Raw genomic sequence first — 13,845 nt, 5'->3', positions numbered from 1 at the left:
CTTAATCCAATTCATAACGGCGATGTGACGATCCTCTGACCAGGATCTTCTATCGTCCGGCTGATCGCCAACTATATCACCGGGAATCGCCCGTTTCACTCGAACGGTAACCTTGGAATCTTTGAGATGGTTGATAGAGAACCCGTCCACGACACCATTTCTGCAAGTCAAATTGCCTGGCTCGATATTGTGGTCTTGAACCAATTCTCTGATGAAGTCTTCGGGCTCTTCTCCAGTAATGGCAATAATTTGACCAGTACCGTCAAGCTCGATGTTCAAAATTTCATTCACATCATCGACGAAGTAAAGTTTTTCTTTATTCTCGCGGGGTCGGGGCCATTTATCGGAAAGTTTCATCGAATTTTGCGGGCGAGGAAGTTGGGTTTCGGGTTGCTTTCCGAGTATTTTGTCCAAACTCCTGAACGTTTTTATTCACAATCCAGACGTGCTTATTATGAAGGAGAATATAAAATTTAGCGCAATTGATATGCATATTTACATGGTGTGGTGGTGGATCGTACCTGCATCGAACTTTACCTCCAGCGTCAATCACTAGACCCGGGATACGGAATTTTTTTAACCAAACTTCGGCATGCGTCCACGACAGGGGCCATTCTAAATTCTCATCGGGTACAGGATCGTCGGGTCTGGCTAATTTCCAAAGACCTTCGTAAGTAAGCAACGGATTGGGTGTGTTTCTACGCTTATTCAAAATAGGTTTAAACTTTCGAAGAAACACAGTTGCCATACATCTGCCCGGTCGAAATTCCGAACTGTCCCATTCTGTAGAGTCCGTCCAATGAGAAAAAACTTGAGGAGCGGAGTTGTCCGCAACTCCTACGACATTATGATCGAAGTTGACGGGAGCATTACCAGGCTCGATTGAAACAATTCTTACGTAGGAGTCATCGATTCCCTATTTGCCAACCATTCCATCATTTCTAGTTTTTGAAAAAGATCCCGAACAATATTGGCGGAGCTGTCCGTCGGAACTCGTAGGTTGTTTTTATATTTTCTCGCGGTCAACCGGTTAAGTTTAACGTGTACTGTTTCAGCTCCACAAAAGCCCTGGTGTTTTTGTGGAGTGTAACCTCTAGCTTTATCCTGTAAAATCGCGAAGAATTTAACGAGCGAATGAGCTCGTTTCTATTCAGATACTGGTAGCCGTTCACACCCTTTTCTTTCGCCAGTGTTTTCAGCCTAGTTGCCGTCATGTTCTCAAAAGCATAAGGGTCAGCCAACAATTCTACGAGCTGGGGTTTGGCCAGTTTTGAATATTCTCGGAGACCGGCATTTTTTGCGAGCGTGTTTAATTCCTTTTTGGTGTACTCTCCTCTTTGTCGTCTTTCTTCATTTTTTGCTTCCTCGATCGCCTTGTAATCCGGGGGAGGCTTGCTGATTAATTTTCTCAACTCTTCCTTTTTCAGTTTAGAGTATCCTCGATATCCGTTTTTTCTAGCGTATTCGCGAAATTCTTTCGCGGTTGAAATTTTACGAATAATCATTCTAGCTTTATTCTTTATTATATTCTTTTTTTAAACCAAAATATTTATTCTAGCTTTATTCTTTATTTATAATCTTTTTAAACCAAAATATTTATTTTTCTAAATTGATTTTTTCCGCTTTCTTTTTAGCATAATATTTTTTAGAAGCCTTTATATATGATTCTTTGTGTCTCAAATATAGCTCTTTCGAATATTTAACCGGATTACACAGTCCAAGTTCAGTACACAAAATTCCATCATATCGATTAATCATCGTAGAATAACCAAAAAATTTGTCTGGATTTTTCTTATGACTAAGCTGAATCCACTGATCCTTGTAAAATACAAACAAATGCTTGTTTTCAACTTTTGACTCAAGCGTAATTTCTTTTTCGATAATTTTTAAACGATTCCATTTTTTTATTATAAGATTTTTTAATAAAATATTTTTTTTTTAATCAAAAATTTTTTGATTTTGATGAAGAGGTTAAAAAAAAATGCAGGGGAATTTTTTCCCCTGCATTTTTTTTTTGGATAAGTTGAAATGCAGGGGAATTTTTCCGTGTAATTTGGATTGGGGTGAATTAAAAATACAAGGATGTTTTTCTGTGTAATCCTGTGCTGTTGTTTTTTCTGTGTAATCCTGTGTTGTTGTTTTTCTGTGTAATCCTGTGTTGTTTGTTTGTTCTGTGTAATGTGTGTGTAATTTTTTTTGTTACACTTTTCCCTGCATTTTGCCCTGGAAAAATTGGTACTAAGGTCTATGGGAGGAGGTCCACCCAATTGGGCAGTAACAACTCTTGTTTGGTGCAGAGGTGACGAAAGAATTCTGACCATCACTTGGCTCGTTGGATTTGTCTGTAGCTCGCCATGATTAAATCAACACCGAAGTAGGTGAAGTACCAATGTGACCATATTGAATTCCAAGCGCGACACATGCAATCGTCGATGTTATCTGACTCCATCAGGTTGTAAGCCCTTTTTCGATATCGTTTTTTTTATTCCGTTGCTGCCAAGATTTGTTGAGATAGATCGACTTTGGAATTAGACATATTAAAAAGACTTCACACTTGTCGATTAGAAATATTGAAGCCGGGGACATGGTAGAGATTCTACTGCAGTTTATCCAGGACTGCGCACCTACAACACGATTCTATTTAGTTCACCGTTTTGAATTCAGGTGAAGCCCGCGGACTGGGTCTTCAAAAATACCTTCCTTTAAGCATGGCTGAATGAATCAAGTTCATATTCAATATACACATGATATAACTAAATTAAATTGAATTAAAATCCCCAAGTGATAAGACCTTACGTTTGACCGTATTTTAGGAAAATTGCACTATTAAATTTCCACGACTAGTTGAATGAGTTAAGCAAGCAAAGATTATCGTGTCAAAGCGTTGCATGTGTCCATTAAGTACTTCGGAGGAAAGCCCACTTAACGGCCAGATGTTTTTCACAAAGAAGCGCATATTTACAAAGAATACCGAATGTGCACTATTAGTACTTCTGATGTAATTGCTATTTATTATATATCGTATCTGATATGACTCTAATGTAAGTACTAATGTAGTTTGAAATGTTTAAGTTGCATTCAAAGATGGGTTTTCAACTCATGTTTCAGAATATCATTATTTTGATTTGTTTTAGCAACATGGTAAAAAAGATAGATAAGTGGCATTAAAGCTTAGTGAAAATGTCTAGGTCGGGCTCTTTTTAAAGTTTCAAACGATCTTACCTTACCACATACATTTAATGTATGTTTGTCTCTGTGACATAGTTTTTGACTTTTTGTTTGAATTTATTTCATTCCATTCGAGTACACTATGTAATATGTACAAGAATAGTATAATAAATGGTTACCATGTACGGGGTGTCCCAAATAAAGGTTACATGTAGATTAAGTTAATGTTAACATATATTTATAATGGCCTTTTCATGATATAATCTATGTACCCTCTACTAATAGCACTGTGAATGTCAGTTCACAACTTGCGTATTTAGCCCGCATTCCACGCATTCTTGCGTAAGCTGTGTAGCATGTTTACGTGACATAATGCAACACGAGATTCACTGCATGCACATATACCCACAGTCCGCACGGTGCATTTGGCGGGTCATTTGAGTAGGTCCAGCCATAGCATGGCAGACTCAGTAGGCTTATTTTATTCTGTTGAAAATAGAATTAAACTTTTCAGTTTTTATTTGAGAGTTCAGTCAGAAAAATGACACTCTTCTTATACACACAGCAGCAATTTTATCTCAACAATGCCCAAACAAAACCTGAATGTAAATTAATTTCATTATGTTGATGGCAGGAGATACAGCATGCAAAAGGTTTTCCTCTCTAATGACCATCTTCCCTTAGAAGCTCTAAGATGTGCAATATTTAAGTTGTCAATATGGTTCTTTAGAGCAATAAGTTAAAAGATTAAAAAAGAAATAAGAGAAAAATAAAAAGTAGGCTAATAAGAAAAAATATCAAAACATATACATGTTTGTGTTCAATTTCGTTGTCCGATATTTTGATGGTTAGTCACTCTTGACACCCTTGTCATCTGGCGCTCATAAGTTAAGATATGGCATTGAAACTTAACAGACTATTACAAGAAGGATGAATACAGAATATCTGAAAGAATGACAGTGTTTTGTTGCATGTACCGTAGCAAAATACGGTTCATTTTCTACATGTAACCTTTTTATGGGACTCCTTGTATGTATGGATCCAGTAATCATGCTTCTTCGTCTTTCGTCAATTTGAGTGATTTTATGTGTATAAAAAGCCTGACCGCTCGTGTTCGTTCCATCACAGATGTCTCAAAACAGTAAGAATACAATCATGTTAAAGTCGTTCCATTATAATTATGCTACCTACGGACATTGACGAGCACATTTAAGTGATGGCTTATTATATACTTTTAGCAAACTTTTAAAAACGTAGCATGTTACATATTCAAGGTTAGAACGAACACCACAGTAATATTGTTATTACTTTTGAAATTAAATAATATCAAAATGTTTTAGATAAAAGGTTCAATATCATTCAAAGCATTTTGAAAACTTGCTGCAAAACATTGTAACATAATATTATTTAGGTGTTGACAACATATCAATTTGTAAGCGCTCTTTTGAAAACTTTTTGCACAATATTTGCAATTTAAAGAAAATTGGCCATTGCTCATTCTAGTGACTCTAGCGTATGGACAATATAAGTATGACATAAAATTTGACAAATATTGTAAGGAACACTTGAGGTTTTGACTTTTAAAACCTACATTTTGGTCCAAAAATGTGCTTGGATAGGTAGTTTTTCTTCCATCACTCTTTTGTCTACGCATCATTTACCACATTCGCTTTGCTATAACATTGAATTGCGTAATCTGTTGACCTAGTGACTAAAAAGTGTTTTTAGGGGGAAATGTTAGCTTTCGTTTGAAAAAAAAAAAATTCTTATTGGATGAAGGGAACACTTGAGGTTTCGACAAAAACCAATCAAAGAGGCCCATTTTTCAGCTAGAAACTGTACAGCTCTCACATTGCTATGCACTCAACCGTGTAGTGTAATCAAATACTGTGGTGGAGACATTAACTGCTTGTTGTTCTCTGCTTGGAGGCTCTCGGAGGAAAATGTGTGCTCATGTGTATCGAGGTGGAAACTGTGCACATGATGGTTTATAAGAGAATCGTTTTGTATAGAAACCTTTCCATATGAATATTTTGCAATAATGTTGGCCAAAAAATCTTTTACAATAACATTTTGACAACAGTGTTTAAAATATTGACATGGTATTTTTCATATAACATGTTTTAATGACCTTTATATAGCCGATATTTAAATGTTATTAAAATATTAACCGAATTCATAAAAAAACAAAAAACAAAAAATCAAACAAACAAACAAAAAACAAAACAAAGCAAAAACTACAACACTCGGATTGATTGGAAACCGTATACAGTAATAACGTCATACTTATATTCAGCATTTTATACGATGAAAGACCACATTCATATAGCATCTAGCTTGTCACAGATCACAAATCTTGAGAATTTCAGTACGACTACATTACAATCGAACAATTAGGCATTTGATGATAGTAGTTGCGGTATTAACATAAGAATTATATAGCCTTTGGCCAGACTGATGAACTGATGTATACATTATAATAATACAATCTTAAAGGGAAAAGGAAAACATATGTCACTGGGCAACTCGTGGAACAAATTACGGTTTCCATGGTAATATTACTTCTACGCATCAATTCGATTCCCTCCCTTATACAATTTGCAATTAACAATGACTTGTGTACGAAATAACCAAGGTCACCTAGGTCTGCATAAGAGGCTAATTTGAAGGAGAAATAATGTGAAAAATCAATGATCCACCATTTTTGTCACCAATGTACACTCTGATTTTATCATGGATACATTGTCTTCTTAAGGTAAGCTTTTGTTGTGTAAATATGTATAATATAGTATAGGAATATTCAGTATCACTTGAAATTGTTATCGTGACCCATGGCCATAGTGTCATAAATAATGCAAGTGTTTTCTTTTCTTCGCTCTCCATTGTAAGCTTATACTGAAAATTTATCACTACCGTTACGATACTAGACTACGTGTTATAACATTATTATTTAGAAATTCATTATGTTGTTCGTACATATTTAACTTGGTCCAGTGGTAGTAGAGTATCATTATAGTATGACAATTAGGGACCGGTCACTGTTTACGCCAGGGGAGTGGTGGATTTCATTTTTTCCAACAACAAATTTCACCTCCCCTCTTCACTTTTGTTCAAAAAATCCGCATTTCCTCTTGTTTTATGACATTTCTGCATTTAAAATTTCACATTCCCCGTTTTCCAAGCAAAAAATCGGATTCCCCCCTCTTGCTCACATACGAAAATCACATTCCCCCTTCCCCCTGGCGTAAATAATGCCCGCTCCTTTATATAGTTGGCAAAATAGTACGTAACACCAGCAGTATTGTCAAAAACCATCGTTATGTAGTTGGGGAAACTAAAACAATGCAAATGTAGAGATAATAAAACAAATTGGGGATGCATGTATAATGCATTTAAGCAAATGTTTGCGGGGTGGGTGGGTTTGTTCTTTAGTGTGGGGTCGTTAACCCCTCCCTCACCCCCCCACTAGGGGTGTTTGGGTATAAATTTATGCTTGTGTGGACGATTTGTTCGTCGTGTATTATCCTCTTATTTGGCATTGCTTTGAAGAGACATATCCACCTTTTTCGTATAATTGACCACTTCGTTGCCGTTGTCGGCGGTTGACTCTGCTGACTCTAATTAGTTAGCGAAGTTGAAAACTGAAAGCGAGGCCAAGGATGCAAATTACATACTCCCAATTATGCAAAGCTAATTTGCTACAAGGACTAGCTAGCTGGGACTCGGTACATGTAGCACATAGAATATAATAGAAGTTTATTGTGTTTAGCATTTTTCTAATTTTAATCTACATAATTATTTAGGGTTAATTTCTTGAAAAAAAAGAACTATACTTAATACTCTGATCAATTATGCAAAACAATAACAACAACAATAACAACAACAACAACAACACCTGTTTTGTATATTGTCAGACGGTTACACAAACATATTATTTTTTCCTCTTGCTTTCTTTCTTTCAGCAAATTTCTCAACTATTAATATGTCTCGATATGTTATCTTCATCCCAATATTTCCCGTGGCCTTCATCGTAATCTTCATCTGCGCCTGTATGCGTAAGAATCGTCAGAGAACATGTAAGTAACAATAAGTACTACTAGTATTAAGTCTATCCTAATGCCTTATTTATAATAGACAATTGTGTTAAAAATAACATAACCAACATAAGATTTTTGAAAACCAAACTCATGCAGACAGAAATGTGAAAACTAACAACAGTTAAAATCATTCAAACCATAACATAACATGACATGACATGACATGACATGACATGACATGAAATTGTTCTCTATGTCACAATTACAGAGACATAGAGAACAATTTGTAACATTTTTACTTGAAGTTGAAGCAATTTTACGATGTTTTCCTTGAAAGTACAGCGATGGTAATTGAATACTTCAAAAATAGTTTTGGTATTTCTGAAATACAACACATTTTTGAAAGCTTAGTAAACCTTCATAAAAAGTCGGATCATGCTCATTTCTCATGGACAATCCAATACCAGGCCTTAATGCCGTTTTTCCTTTTTGAAAAACAGGTTTTTTCCTCGACGGTACAGGAGATGCCTATTTAGTGATGTGTTGTACACTCTTTGGATTGCCTATCAATTCAGCAATTGCCATGTAAATCCAATTATTTGTCCTAAATCCAAACTGCGTTTTTATTCAGTATCTTATTTCTTTCTAAATGAATAAAAACAAAAATTGTTTAAACCAATAATTCAAGTATTTCAGGAAAAAGAAGACAAATTTGAATGCAGGTCATATTATGATAACAGAAGAAGAGTTATAATGTCTATGAAATATGAATCAGATATTGAACACTTTGAGCCAATTAATTATTTTATAGCAGAGTAGAAACTCTAAATTACTTATGCTTATATCTGTATACGATATACTTATACTTTTGAAAAGTGTGTTAAATTTTACATCAAGTATTTTCCCATTTAAATATTCCCTTGCAGCTTTCTTTCGCATAATGTAATACTAATCCATGCACTTTATAACTCATTTTATTTCAGTGTTTGAAGCCAAAATATGATATTAATACAATTTTATATTTTCTTCACACAGCAAGACAGACACCTAATACTGTGACGATTCCAAGCCAATTTGAACCAGCTCATACGTCAATCATCGCAAATGACGCCCTAAACATGCAACCACCATGGCCACCTGAACAACCAACGGTATCACCAACAATACCATCATTGCATTCTCCATCGGGAGCACCTTCGGGGCCTCCACCACCTTTAGATCCTCCTCCACCTTACGATTTTTCAAACTTTCATCGGAAAAACTTGTCGCATCAAACAGGATTTATGAAAGATTAGATAAAACGCCGCCACTTGGAACAAACATTATAATTACATTCCGTTGAGAAGGACCCCCGAGCTCAACAAATCTTGAACTTGGCGGTGAGAACTTGTGCTCACCGACGGACTAAGGTAATACAACCGTCATTGGCCCGGATGTTAAGTTATATACATTTGAGCCTCCTGTTAGTAAAATTTGCATATGGATATTTATTGCACCAATTCGCCGTATAAGTGATGATGTAACAGGATTAACTACCATAGCAACCGATTAAAACTCTTATTGGATATATCGCCCTGCACTAGTACGTTCACGTGGTACCTCTGTATTGAACCATAGATGTCAAAGAACAGGGATAAAGTCCTGGATCGTAATTCTATAGAATATTCATAATTTATCATGCTGATCACGCGCACCTGTACGATTAGTATCTTTGAATTGTATTCAATCTATGTTTTCACACATAGGCCCTACACAGGTGATGAGTGCAAACTGCTGGTAGTGTAGGGCGATATATTCTGAAATTTTTTTAACCTTTGATATGATTAAGGGGCAGAACAAGCTATTTGAAAATAAAGGCAATCAAAAAGTACCACCAAAGCAAAGAAAGGAATACTCAACTGCTTTTCTAAGGTCTTGAGTCTTGAGTTCGTGCACTCCTGAAGTAAGCTAGGCTTCTTCTAGGAGGATTGTGCCGTGCATGCGTGGCAGAAGGTGCTCAAACATTTACAATGTGCAAGTAAAAACCGAAGACCGGCAGGTTATAAGGTTTGATGGGTTGTTGCAGTAGCCATATCCCTGAGTGCTGGTAGTGCCAGGGTCTGGAATGGGCTGAATGTTGTTGCTGCAATGACTGGTTGTGGTACACAGTGTCATCGCCCCGATTTCTTCATGGCAGAAATCGCCATGGTAGGTTGAATCCACAGCCACGCATGGCCATTTTGTTCCGACCTGTTTAATAGTCTTGAGACGCATAATGAGCCGAGGGACATCCGACTAAGGCTATTGACAATAGCCTGGTGACTGACCTCTGTAGATGTCAGTGAGCATGGTATACGTCATGACGTCATCTGCTTTTAGACTGCCTCCACCATTGCAGTGGCCTACGCTGCGCTATAGTTCGGCACATATAAAATCAGAATTTTTGTCAGTTTTTGAGCTCAATACGCACGGTTCTTTCTCAATACGCAAGCTAACGACTATCTTATTCTTTCAACACATATATTCAAGTGCAAGCCTTGAAATCGGCTTCATTAGAATAAAAAATTACGGGACATATTCATCATTTTCTACCCCGGTATCCAAAGATTTATCGTCTTTATATCAAATCGTGCATAGCACATACATGTGTATCGATCCCGGGTATTAATTTTAGAGTCTCTGCTGTACAATGTAATTATTTACCAAGCGATGTCGGTGTGTTGTAGTCTGTTCCAGATTGGGATGGTGTGAACAAATAAGGAGTATCTGTAATTGTTTACTCTCGACTGAATGGATTGGGAACTCAAGGTGTTGGTTGCTCTTCCACGACGAGATGATGGTATAACTACAGTCGGGAAGGGGATGTTCACTAGTCCATGGTGGATTTTGAAAAACATAGTGCCCTGGTTGAGTAGTCGTCTAGTGGCGGGGGAATCTCATTCTAGGTCTTGTAGCATATGAATCACACTTGCGGTTCGCTCGTAGAAAGGTGGGCTAAAGGGCCGCACTTTGAAATTGATCAATGTTGTGGGACATGAGAGCACATCAGACATAGGCCTATAGAATACGAAGAATGTCCGTCTGATATCAAATAATTGAAATAATGTTGATTTTGTGAAATTCGCGATATAATACACATTTGATGGCAAATGATTAATTGATATTTTTGATATTTAACAGTCCTCGAAGTAAACTTATGGTATGTACTTAAAGTGTATGTTAGCTGGGATGAAAAGCCGACGAAAAATTGAGAAAAAATGTATATCTTCAAATATGAACGGTCAAAATGTTCAATTGATCGTCGGCTTTTCATCCCAGCTACATATACATTAAGTACATATCATCATGATCATTAAATTTAGATAGTTTACTTCGAGTACTGTTAAATATCACAAATTTAAAAGATATTAAATTTAATAATTTGTCATAAAATTTGTATTATATCGCGAGTCAAAAAAAATGGTTTTGTTATTGTTATTGTAGTTATTGTTGTATATATCGCATAATCGGGGTAATAGCAGCATTGGTTTATTTCACCAAAGATATCATCCAAGGTTAATTTAGAAAATCCAATATAATAGGAAAATTGCCGAAAAACGGCTGCCCCATCAGCCCCACCCCGAGTCTTAAATAACTATAGAACTGGAAAGGAGGCAATATTATTCTGCAAAAATGTAGTGATTCTACAGCATATCACAGCTTAAAAGCCATGACCCCTTTTATATTTTTCTGTAAAGCAAAAATGCAATATTATTGCTAATCATGAAAGTCGATTTTACGCAATGCAAGCTCGATATATGCGCGAAAATGTCAACTCGTTTTCTGGACGATTTAGTTAATTGAGGATAGTGTTTGAGCAAGAAAAGTTTTCTGTTAGCCAAGATGTTATTGCTTCCACTGCATATAACATTGTTGCCATGATCTCTTTTATTTTTTTCTTTCCGGGGCCGGAAATGCCAGTCTTAAAGTTTGACCTTTGACCGTGAAATTTTGACCTTTGGAGGTCATAAATATTTTCAACATGTACAGTCTGTATATACAGATGATGCAAATGTCATGAAAAAGTGTAAATCAAACCCAACTATGACTAAAACAAGAAGTCATGCAATCGCATTGAAAGTAAGCAGAATACGCAGCAGGAAAGTTAATACACGTCGAAAAACATAATACTGATTGACATTTATATACAGCCTGTCTCAAAAAAATTTGTGCAAGTGAAAAGCGCCCTCTCTGGCAATTAGAAAATACCGTTGTGACATGATGCTTACATCAACGTCAAGGGCGTTGTCTCAGCTCTCAAATGCCGTTTGTTCTGTTCAATTTGCTTGTTTTAATCTCGAGGTATGTTTAGTTAAAGACGAAAGGGTAAAATCACAATTGTGCCACTTTTACTACATGTACTACGGAAGAGGGCTTAATATGTAACAGTGATAGCATCAAATTTATCAAGAGTTCCTTCGTAAAATCAAAAGAATGCATCAATTACCCAATACAAAAATTTTCTGACTGTTTTTACTGTTTATCATGATGCAGGAATGATGATTCTCTAAATAAAAGAGATTAAAAGATAAATAAATATTTCACATTCTGCTGTAAAAATTAAATACATGTACGTGCATGTCAATGATTTTATCATGGTAAATACTGTTCTCTTAGTCACTTCAGACATGTTAAAAGGCAAACAAATATTGCGCACTTATACATGTTATAGGTTAATGAACGCATATTACTTGTTGGGAGAGATATTAGACAAAATATGCACGCACGCGCTGATGTTGATGCGTCTAATGCATGCGCCCCGAAAGGGGAGTGCATTAGACGCATCAACATCAGCTATTATTGATTTACATGTACAGCTCTCTTCCCTAGTAAAAGTGGCACAATTGTGATTTTACCCTTTCGTGGTTAAATAAATATATCTCGAAACTGGAACAAGCAAATTGAACAGAACAAACGGCATTTGAGAGCTAAGACTGCGCCCGTGACGTTGATGTAAGCATCTTGTCACAACGGTATTTTCCAATTGCCAAAGAGGGCGCTTTTCACTTGCACAATTTTTTTTTGAGACAGGCTGTACAGGCAGGAAATGCAATAATATGAACGGAATAAACAAAAATAATGATAAAGTCGATGACGAATAAACACTAAAATCATCATATTTATATGGACTCCTAAATGTTATGTTATTGTAGATGAAATATGTGTAATGTGTTATATGTTAATTACTATAAATATGCAATATTTATGATTGAGTTCACTTGTCTCGGTGGGTTGGAGGGGTCACACCCCTCGGGTGATAGTGTTCGCGCTCCTGGCTCCTATAGCCTACCGGGACAATCTTTTATAATTTTTATTTAATGACATGCTCTGTATGTGTATTTATGATGTATTTTAGCCAGTTATGTAAATAATTAAATAAACTATTATTTTTTTCATGTGTTTTATCATTTCTATGGTTAAAGCAATAGTGTACGATCTTATTTATACAAAATGGCTTAACTTCAGGTTCAGACATATTAAAATATGTCTGAAACTTAAAGTTTTGGTATATTTCTATAATGTTTACACATAATCCAAACTTACACCTATGCCGGAATGGAATCAGCCAAATTCGTTGTGTTTGTTAGTTCAACAAAAGAAAGTTTCACATAATGTCATGTACAGACTTAAAGTTCCCCAGTAAGATAACCCCATGAGCACTACCTGCCGATCTACATTGCCTCAATTACATGATATCTTTACTTTAATCAACAATCAGAATGGAGCTTTGCAAATAATCACCCCAATTTTTTTTTTTTGGGGTGAAATTATTCTAACAATGTTGTTGATTGGTTCGATTGATAATGAAAACTTCTTTTTGGCCAATCGGCAGGTAGTTCTCATGGGGTTAAATAGCCAAAATAGCCAGTGGTGTTTCTCTTTTCTTTTATCTACCTTAAAAATTAATAACAAAATTGAAATTTTAGTGTTCGCCTGAGCTCAAATTCTTTATTTAAAATTGAAATTTAATGGAAATTATACATTAGGCGACGTAAAACTTTTTTGCTTAAGTCATGTAAAATCAGTTTTGGGGCCAACATTTATTAATTTTGGCTGAAAATATGTTTGCAAATATCTTCAAATTTTGTTTCAGATTTGTCAGTTTTAGGGTAATTTCTGCCCCTAGAAAGAAAAAAACAAACAAACAAAAACAAAATAACATAAACAAAACAAATAAACAATAAAACAGCAACCACAAAAAAGGGCCCAACCGATCGACCCTACTTGAAAGGTCCGTCCGCCCGTAGGACAAGCTCTTTTTCGTCGTCTTATGTCCTTAACTAAAAACTAACTAAGAAGGTTATAAAAGTATAACTTTTAAAATGTACAATAATTATACTCGTACATTTTGCGAGGTTTTGATCAAACCACAACCATGCAAATGATCTTTCTAAAGTACCATAAGTAAAGTACTAAACCGTCCCGACTTTGTCCTGAATTCACTCAAAGTTGGTCGGATAACTCATTTCCGTAAACAAATTAGTATCATGGATGTGAACTTCAAGAATCACAGTTGTATTTATAACACGGACTGAATTGCACGATAAGGAACAAGCCACACAAGTTTGTATGTAGCAATACAGCAAACTTTTCGCAACGAAAATTCGTTTAACATTAAAGG

General features: G+C 35.8%; 1 protein-coding gene and 1 long non-coding RNA gene across 2 annotated transcripts in view; both read left to right on the top strand.

The window, feature by feature from the left end:
• The first annotated feature begins 5,587 nt into the window (after window positions 1–5,587).
• LOC140166354 (uncharacterized) lies at window positions 5,588–10,876 on the top strand. Its single transcript, XR_011860851.1, has 3 exons — window positions 5,588–5,923; window positions 7,131–7,244; window positions 8,241–10,876. It is a non-coding gene; the product is annotated as an uncharacterized lncRNA (long non-coding RNA).
• A 2,717-nt stretch (window positions 10,877–13,593) lies between these two features.
• Window positions 13,594–13,845, top strand: part of LOC140166352 (uncharacterized) — an 86,437-nt gene continuing 86,185 nt past the window's right edge. Inside the window, exon 1 of the mRNA XM_072189796.1 lies at window positions 13,594–13,844. The gene's annotated coding sequence lies outside the window, so the exon portion shown is untranslated. The remainder of the gene's footprint in view (window position 13,845) is intronic.

Source organism: Amphiura filiformis, chromosome 12 (genome assembly GCF_039555335.1).
Source record: "Amphiura filiformis chromosome 12, Afil_fr2py, whole genome shotgun sequence".
NCBI lineage: Eukaryota > Metazoa > Echinodermata > Ophiuroidea > Amphilepidida > Amphiuridae > Amphiura > Amphiura filiformis.
Note: the sequence above shows the minus strand (reverse complement) of the source record. Positions and strands in the feature narration are given on the sequence as shown.